The sequence below is a fragment of the Pseudorca crassidens genome, chromosome 9 (genome assembly GCF_039906515.1).
Source record: "Pseudorca crassidens isolate mPseCra1 chromosome 9, mPseCra1.hap1, whole genome shotgun sequence".
NCBI classification, from domain to species: domain Eukaryota; kingdom Metazoa; phylum Chordata; class Mammalia; order Artiodactyla; family Delphinidae; genus Pseudorca; species Pseudorca crassidens.
In genome coordinates this window covers 96,442,069-96,451,440 of record NC_090304.1, presented here as the reverse complement: position 1 = coordinate 96,451,440, position 9,372 = coordinate 96,442,069, and the positions used below count along the sequence as shown (strand labels likewise).

The window sequence follows — 9,372 nt, the reverse complement described above, 5'->3', positions numbered from 1 at the left end:
AACTCCAACATGGCCACATAAAGCACTGGGGGTGGGGAGAGAACACTGAGGCCCGTCCCCAGCTCCCTCCCCTAAAAGTCACTGAGTAGAAAGCGCCCCTTGGTAGAAGGGACTAGAACAGCATCACAGGGTGGTTCTGGGTCTCAGTTGCTGCCAGAGTGAGGCAGCCCCCAGAAGGGAATCTGGGGGAGGACAGTAGTGACTACCCAGAAGCTGACTCATTTGGTATTTAGCGCTGGGTAGGATGGTTTTTCTGAGCATTTGCTTAAAGGCCCAGGATCTAAACTCACGCCACTGACTCCCACTCTTGCGACACCTCCCATTGATACCTGAGCTTTGCCAGTGAGCCCCGTAGTGGCCAGGCCGGAAGAGGGCAAGAGAAGCGCTCAAGGAAGAGAGGGAGCTGCCCGTGTCACCGACCACGGGGACCCACCCATCCCCACGTGGGCTGTTGGCCACTCAGGACAGTGTAGCCAGCCTGGACACAGGGCCCTTTTGCTGTGCCCTGCTTGCAGCCAAAAAATGAAGAGCCTTTGTAGGGGAAGGGAGTTCAAATGCCACCCTCGGGGTAGTAAGAGCTAAAGCTGGAAGGTCTTTCTGGAAGGAACTGGGAAGCCAGGCGTTCAGCCTCAACTGTGAGAAGCCATGACACCCTGGCACCTGTGTGAGCCTCCTGTGTGGTCTTTGTCACCCTGGCACTGTTTCCTTGAAGAGTTTAGCGGCCCCTCAACAAGGGTCCCTTTGCAGCCACGCCTGTGGGAGGAGAGCCCAAGGCCACGGCGAGTGGGCTTAGCTTCAAAAGACACAGAGGCCTCTGAGGTCCAGGGGCTATAGGAAGGCAGGGACAGAGAAGAAAGGAACAGGCCTGGGCCTGGGAAGGGGCTCGACGATTTAAAGGCAGGGCCGTCGGGCCTCACAGCACAAGCCAACCCAGAAAGACTGCGGGCCGGGGCTGCGGTGGGCTCCTGGGGCCAGTCCACGACGGCAGCCAGTTCCTCCCCGGTCATGTCAGGAGAGCTGAAGAGTGCTGCGGCACGTCTTCAGGGACTCGGCTAGTTACAAAGAGGGCTGGGGCCGGCCCTGGTTCCTGCACACATGCCCAGAGCCCACCCCACCGAGCCCCTTCCCATTCCTCCTCACCCCTCCCCCACATCCCCCTTGGCCATCTTGGTCCTTACCTTAGGGCGTGGAATCCTTGCTCAGTAGAAAGAGAAAGAAGCCCCTCTCCACACATCCGTCCACTGAGACAGGAGCACCTGCACACGGCGCAGCGTGAGGGTCTTCCCAACACCTAGGGGCTCCCTCGGGAAGAACGAGGTGGGTCACCGTGGGGAGACGCAGGGACTTTCTCTGGCCAACCAATAAATGTACCCAGCGCCCAGGAGAACCGTGACACACATCCTCCAGCCCCTGCCCCCCCCCAGCATGATGTCCCTGTCCTCACTGTGTCTGCAGCTCCCGTGTTGTGATGGGCAGGTTTGTCTTTACATGTGAAAGAAGCAAGTCCCAGGTTAGGAGTAAAGCACTTCCTCATCTACCACTGAGGAATCAGTGGGCCTGGAGTCCTTCAGAGTTCTGGCAAAGCGTGAGGGTCGTCAGCTGCCTCCTGCTAACCCTGAAGCAGGGCTTCAGAACAAAGGTGGGATTGCCTCCTGCCCAGGGCTCTCAGGCCCCAAATGTCTCCCACCCCTCGGGAGTATCATGTCATGTGAAGACTCCCGGGAGGCGTCTTTGCCTGGCAAAGGGAAGACCTGGGGCAGGGAAGCTATGGAAGTGGGCACGTGCTGTAGAGCGCAGCGTAGGACCAATGGGAGAGTTCTGCGGAGGCCAAGTGTGGCTCTACACTGGAAGGGGCCTTTGATGGCTGGAGCCGCCCAGCTGCAGAGGCAGGAGTGCCTGGCAGTGGGCGTGGTCAGTGGAGGCCACCTGTCCAGCCTGCAGGAAAGCAACTTCCTGAATTCAGTGGGAACCTGGGCTAGATGACCCTAGTCACTTCACCCTTCAGTGCCTCATTTTTCTGATTTCTAAAATAAGATGGGGGGGGCGGGAGGCGCATCTGGTGGTGCAGTGGTTTAAGAACCCGCCTGCCAATGCAGGGGACACGGGTTCGATCCCTGGTCTGGGAAGATCCCACATTCCGCGGAGCAACTAAGCCCGTGCGCCACAACTACTGAGCCTGCACTCTAGAGCCTGTGCTCCGCAACAATAGACAGCACCGCAACGAGAAGCCCGCGCACCACAATGAAGAATAGCCCCCGCTCGCTGCAACTAGAGAAAGCCCATGTGCAACAACAAAGACCCAACGCAGCCAAAAATAAAATAAATAAATAAAAATAAGACAGGGGAATTCCCTGGCTGTCCAGTGGTTAGGACTCCACACCCCCACTGCAAGGAACTAAGATCCCGCAAGCCGTGCAGTGCAGCCAAAATTAAAATAAAACAAAATAAAAAATAAAATAAGATAGTAGTGCTGGAATGATTTATTTGTACAAAAAACGTTAAGCACCTGGCTGTGCTAAAAGGTAAAAGACATAGCCCCTGGCTGAAGGAATCTACAGCCCAGTAAGAAGTGAGGAATTGATTTCAGTGCAGTGATTGGGGCTAGGAGGCAGAGAAGCTGTGGCAGACACTGCTTGAGGGTTTTCCAACATGTATTCTCTCTTTCTTTCTCAGCAATAGACCCACAAATTAGAACTAGATTATATGGTCCAGAATAAAGACTACATTTCCCAGCTCCCTTGCAGCAAGATGTGCACATGTGTCTAAATTCTGTCCAATGGAACATTAGCACAAAATAATGTGTACAATTTTTATGAAGTGCTCTTAAAGGGAGTATGTGCGCTTTTCAACCCCTTTCACCTTCATGCTGGCTGGAATGTGGAGTCAACGGCTGGAAATGGAGCAGCCATCTTGGACTATGAGATAGAAGTTTTATGTTACATCACAAAGTACAACAGCCTGGATTCCTAGTGATGTTAGAACTGTCAAAGCAGCCATGGAATACCATGTCAGAATTACTCTTATTTGGAGTTTCTGCACTCACAGTTGAACCTAAATGTACCTTAAAAAGAAGCTGTTATTTAACACAACTAAATTGTACACTTAAAAATGGTTAAGACAGTAAATGTTATATGTATTTTTTACCACACACAGACACACACAACACACACACAAAGCCAAAAGTCAAATTTAGAGAGACAGAAAGTAGAATGGTGGTTGCCAGGGGCTACAGGGAGGGGACATGGGGAGTTATTATTTAGTGGGTACAGAGTTTCAGTTTTGCAAGATGAAAGAGTTCTGGAGATGGATGGTGGTGGTAGTGGCACAACAATGTGAGTGTATTTAATGCCACCAAATGGTTATACGTATTTTACCACAATTTTTTTTTTAAAAAAAGGAAACAGCCAAGGCACAAGGGAACTTTTTGGTGTGCTTACACGAGCACTTACATTTGTCAAAACTCATCAAACTGTACACTAAAATGGGTGAATTTCCTCAAATGTAAAATTTACCTCAGTAAAGTGCTATGAGAATACATATGTAGGGCCCCTAGCCAGGCTAGAGGGCTTCCCAGAGGAGGGGTCATGGTAGGAGTTAGCACAAAAAGCAGGCTCTACTATTTCGTAAGCTGATTACAAAGAAAGAAATGTTATTTTATTTCTTCTATATCCTGACAGACTTGGGGAGGGGAAGTAGAAGCCATTGTGGGTTTAGTCCGAGGACAGGCCTCAGCCCCTCTCTCAGGCAACAAAACTGCTGGCTGATACAACAGCCCTCAGAGCACATGGGCCCTTCATTAGGGTCCCTGCCCCAGTCATATCCATTCAAACATTTACTAAGTGTGCACCCCATGCCAGGGAGTGTAACTATCTGTGCAGGGTAATGAGAAGAGACCTGTGAATGGTACAGACAAGTTCCTTCCCCATAAAACTTATATTGTGGTACAGGAGATGGACATGAAGCAAGTAAACCAATCAGACGGAGGGAACACAAAGGGTTCAAGGTGTCCAGGCGAGGAGGGGTACAAGATGTCACTGAAGGCGAATTCTCTGGAGATCCAGTGGCTAGGACTTGGCACTCTCACTGCGGGAGCCCTGGGTTCGATGGTCAGGGAACTAAGTTCCCACAAGCCACGCAGAGCAGCCAAAAAAAGAAAAGTCACTGAAGAGGTAGGCGCAAGCCAGGTCCCACAGGGCCTTGGAGGTCATGGTGAAGAGTTCAAATTTTATTCTAAGGGCAATAGGGAAGTGATAAAGGACTTGTTCTAATAATGTTTTTAGAAGATCCCTCTTGCTGCTTTGTTGAAGATGAACTGGAGAAGAATAACAGCAGAAGCAAGAAATCAAAAGGGTACTGCCATAATCCTAAAAGAGATGATGGTAGCTTGGACAAAAATTGCATGGCAAAAACAGAAATGGTGACTTTGAGATACGTACAGAGTTAAAACTGGGAGGACTGGTGAATCTGAGTAAGGTCTGTGGATTTTACCAATATCGATTTTCCCAGTGTTGATACTGTACTACAGTTGTATTAGATGTTACCACTGGGGACTTCCCTGGTGGTCCAGTGGGTGAGACTCCATGCTCCTAATTCGGGGGGCCCGGGTTTGATCCCTGATGGGGGAACTAGATCCCCACATGCATGCCGCAACTAAAACAAAAAAGATCCCACACGCTGCAACAAAGATCCTGCATGCCACAACTAAGATCCTGTGCAAACAAAATAAATATGTGTGTATATATATATATATATATTTTTTTTAAATGTTACCATCGGGGGAAATTGGATGAAGGGTACGCAGGACCTCGTCATACTATTTTTGTAACTGTTGTAAATTTTTAATTATTTTTAAATAAGGGTTTTTTTAAATTCTCAACAACCAAAAAAAAAAAAAAGATGGCAAGTACTAACTCCAGAAACGCCAGAGGGAGGAAAAAAAGAATTCTAATCATATAGCACATTACACAGCTTAGATGTGAAATATTTATAGAGTCATACTAATATAAACACTAAACAGTGATTTTAACCAAAAATTGTGATAAAGCTATATTGGAGGATGGGAGAAGACTAAGTACATGTGTTTAGTGGGGGAGAAAATGGGCATTAAGAGAGCTAAACCTCATTTTCCAGAGGTGAAAGTCAACGGATAAGACTTAAAACTGAAAAATCAAGAAATAGCTAGCTATATGAGAAATTTTTAAATATAAAAGTAAAGTAAATAGCAGAAAAACTAGCTGAAATAGTTGAGAGTAGTTGCTTTGGGGAATGAGAATGTAGGATGGGGTAACAGACTGCTTTTACATTATAAACCTAGTAATACTTTTAGTCTCTATTAGTTTACTAAACAATATAAATCAAATGTATTTAAAGAAATATATTAATGCCCAACCCAAAAAAACCAGAGAGGACTTGCTTACTAGTGGTTTAGATGGAGGTGGAGTGTTGAAAGGAAAGGAGACGAAATCCTGGATGACCCTTGGGTTTTTGCTTGAACAATTAGTGGATGGTGATGTCATGTGTTGAGACAGAGAAGGATGGGGAATACTGGGGTGGAGAAGTGGATTTGTTAAATCTGCAATGCCCATTAGATATCCAAATGGAGTATCGAGAAGACAGCTGGCTCTCCCAGTCCTGAGCACAGGTGAGAGATGGGAGTTAGAGAAAACTCGACAGACATCAGCATTTGGGTGGTAGGCACTGACCGCGGGACAAGTAAGATCATGCAGGGAGGTGTTATAGAGAAATAATTGAGCCCAGGCCTAGAATCTGAGGTGGTCCAATACTTAGAGTTTAGGGGGACACAACGGAGACTAAAGAGCAGCCAGTGAGGAAAGAGGAAAGCCAGGGGTTAGCGGAGCCAGAGAAGGAAAAGTTTTGAAAAAGAGCAATCAACTAGGTCCACTTCTGTTAAGAAGTCAAGTAAGACGAGGACCAAGTTGTTGGTGACTATGGTAGCTAGTCTCCAAAGATGACCCCCTAAATAAAATATGCCCTTGTGTAATCCCATTCCCTTGGGCCTGGCATGGCCTGTGTCTTGCTTATGACCAATAGTGTATGATAGACATCATGCTACATGACTTCCAAAGTTAGGTCATAAGAAGCCTTGCAGCTTCCACCTGGTTCTCCAGGAATGCTCACTCCTGAGACACACCCTCCTGGAACCCAGCTACCATTCTGAGAGCTCAAGTCACATAGAGGCCACATGCAGTCACTCCAGTCACCAGCCCCAGCTAAGCTCCCAGCCAACAGCCAACATGCACTGCCAGCCGAGTCACTACGCCATCTTGGACATCCAGCTCAGGTGAGCCTTTGGATGACTCCCGGCCCAGCAGTTGCTGACTGCAGCCTTGTGAGAAAGAAACCCCAAGTGAGAAGTTCCCAGGTAACCAGAGCAGCATGAAACACATTAATAAATTTTTTAAAATAAATTTATTTATTTATTTTTGGCTGCGTTGGGTCTTTGTTGCTGTGTGCGGGCTTTCTCTAGCTGCAGCGAGCAGGGGCTACTCTTCGTTGCAGTGCGCGGGCTTCTCACTGCGGTGGCTTCTCCTGTTGCGGAGCACGGGTTCTAGGGCACGAAAATACTGAGCGCGGGCTTCAGTAGTTGTGGCACGCAAGCTCAGTAGTTGTGGCTCACGGGCTCTAGAGCACAGGCTCAGTAGTTGTGGTGCACGGGCTTAGCTGCTCCGCGGCATGTGGGATCTTCCCGGACCAGGGCTCGAATCCATGTCCCCTGCATTGGCAGGTGGATTCTTAACCACTGCACCACCAGGGAAGCCCATCAATAATTTTTTTTTTACACTTAAAAAAAAATCTTATTGAAGTATAGTTGATTTACCATGTTGTGTTAGTTTCAGGTGTACAGCAAAGTGTAACAGTTATACATATACATACATCCACTCTTTTTTAGATTCTTTTCTCATATAGGTCATTAGAGAGTATTGAGTAGAGTTCCCTGTGCTAGACAGTAGGTCCTTATTAGTTATCGATTTTCTACATAGTAGTGTGTTTATGTCAATCAAGTTGATAAATTGTTTAAAGCCGCTAAATGTTGGAGCGGTTTGTGATGCAGCAATAGTCACTTTAACAAGAGCAGTTCAGTGGAGCAGGGGTAACAGAGGCCAGTTTGGAGGGGGTGAGCGAGTGAATGGGAGGGTGTAGACTTCTCTTCCAGGACGCTGAGCTGTGAGTGGTGTGGGAAGCAGAGTCAAGGGGAGTTGTTTATGGGAGAGACTAGAGCACAGTGTACATTCATGGCGATTACTTATGAAGACAGGGAAAGATTGCTGAACAAGGGGGAGAAGAAAATGTGGAAGCAGAGTCCTTGGGGAGGTGAGAAAGGAGGGATCTAGACGAGAAATAAATGCAAAGGAGATGGGTGTGGAAGAGGGGAGTTTGTGAACTTGAGGGTAGAAGTTCAGGGGGTTCCACACGAGTAGCAAAGCCATCAGCTAAATAAGAGGGTGAGGAGATGAAGGGAAGATGCAACAGGTTTGAAAAAAGTAGATAATAGAAAATAGGCATGTCAAAAAGTAGGAGTGGTTCGATATTTTGTAATAACCTATAATGGAAAAGAATCTGAAAAAGAATAGATACAGGGGCTTCCCTGGTAGTGCAGTGGTTGAGAGTCCGCCTGCCAATACAGGGGACACGGGTTCGTGCCCCGGTCCGGGAAGATCCCACGTGCCGTGGAACAGCTGGGTCCATGAGCCATGGCCGCTGAGCCTGCGCGTCCAGAGCCTGTGCTCCGCAACGGGAGAGGCCACAGCAGTGAGAGGCCCACGTACTGCAAAAAGAAAAAAAAAAAGGATACAGACATAGATATATGTGTAACTGAATCGCTTTGCTGTACATCTGAAACTAACACAACATTGTGAATCAACTATATGTCAATAAAAATTTTTTAAATTAAAAAAACCCATATGAAAAGATGTAGACATAGAGAATGGACTTGAGGACATGGGGTGGGGGAAGCCGGGGCAAAGTGAGAGTAGCATCGACATATATACACTACCAAATGTAAAACAGTTGGCTAGTGGGAAGCAGCGGCATAACACAGGGAGATCAGCTTGGTGCTTTGTGTCCACCTAAAGGGGTGGGATAGGGAGGGTGGGAGGGAGGCTCAAGAGGGAGGGGATATGGGGACCATGTAGGCACATGGCTGATTCGCTTTGTTGTACAACAGAAACTAACACGGTATTGTGAAGCAATTATACTCTAATAAAGATCTATTAAAAAAGAAAAGACTAGGGCTTCCCTGGTGGCACAGTGGTTGAGAATCTGCCTGCCAATGCAGGGGACACGGGTTCGAGCCCTGGTCTGGGAAGATCCTACATGCCACGGAGCAACTAGGCCTGTGAGCCACAACTACGCAGCCTGCGCGTCTGGAGCCTGTACCCCACAACAAGAAAGGCAGCAACAGTGAAAGGCTCGCGCACCACGATGAAGATTGGCCCCCACTTGCCGCAACTAGAGAAAGCCCTCGCACAGAAACCAAGACCCAATACAGCCAAAAATAAATAAATAAATAAATTTTTAAAAAGACTATAAGGGACCTGCAAAGGCCAAAATATTTACTACCCATCTCTTTATAGAAAGAGTTTGCCAACCCCATTTTTAGTGGATTCTTTTTATTTCTTTTAATTTTTATTTATTTATTTTATTTATTATCATTTAGTTTTGGCAGCATTGGGTCTTCCTTGCCGTGCACGGGCTTTCTCTAGTTGCAGCGAGCGGGGGCTACTCTTCGTTGTGGTGCACAGGCTTCTCACTGCGGTGGCTTCTCTTGTTGTGGAGCACGGGCTCTAGGCGCATAGTTTCAGTAGTTGTGGCGCACGGGCTCAGCAGTTGTAGTTTGTGGGATCTAGAGCACAGGCTCAGTAGTTGTGGCGCACGGGCTTAGTTGCTCCGTGGCATGTGGGATCTTCCCGGACCAGGGCTCAAACCCGTGTCTCCTGCATTGGCAGGCGGATTCTTAATCACCGCGCCACCAGGGAAGCCCCAGGGGATTCTTTTTAAGATTCAATATGCACATTTAACCTATCAAATTCTTAAATTAATCAAATTTATCCTTTATCCTCTTTATGGATAAATCAAGGCCCTCAGGATATTATAACTCTACTTACCCCCTCCCACATACATGTAGTCAGAAATTTTAATTTTATTTTTTTAAAAACTTTATTTTGAAAGCTACCATATGATCCAGCAATCCCACTCCCAGGCATATATCCAGAGAAAAACATGGAAGCAGAGTCCTTGGGGGACTCTGTTCATGGCAATGCTCTTTACAATAGCCAAGACATGGAAGCAACCTAAATGTCCATCAACAAAGGAATGGATAAAGACGTGGGGTACATATATACAATGGAATAT

The 9,372-nt window shown here is 47.3% G+C and overlaps 1 long non-coding RNA gene across 1 annotated transcript in view; it reads right to left on the bottom strand.

Annotated features, from left to right (window-relative positions):
• Positions 1-876: 876 nt before the first annotated feature.
• Positions 877-9,372, bottom strand: part of LOC137230959 (uncharacterized) — a 22,531-nt gene continuing 14,035 nt past the window's right edge. The window contains exons 2-3 of the long non-coding RNA XR_010946318.1: positions 1,179-1,302; positions 877-1,017 (exon numbers count right to left, since the gene is read on the bottom strand). This is a non-coding gene — a long non-coding RNA (uncharacterized lncRNA). The remainder of the gene's footprint in view (positions 1,018-1,178; positions 1,303-9,372) is intronic.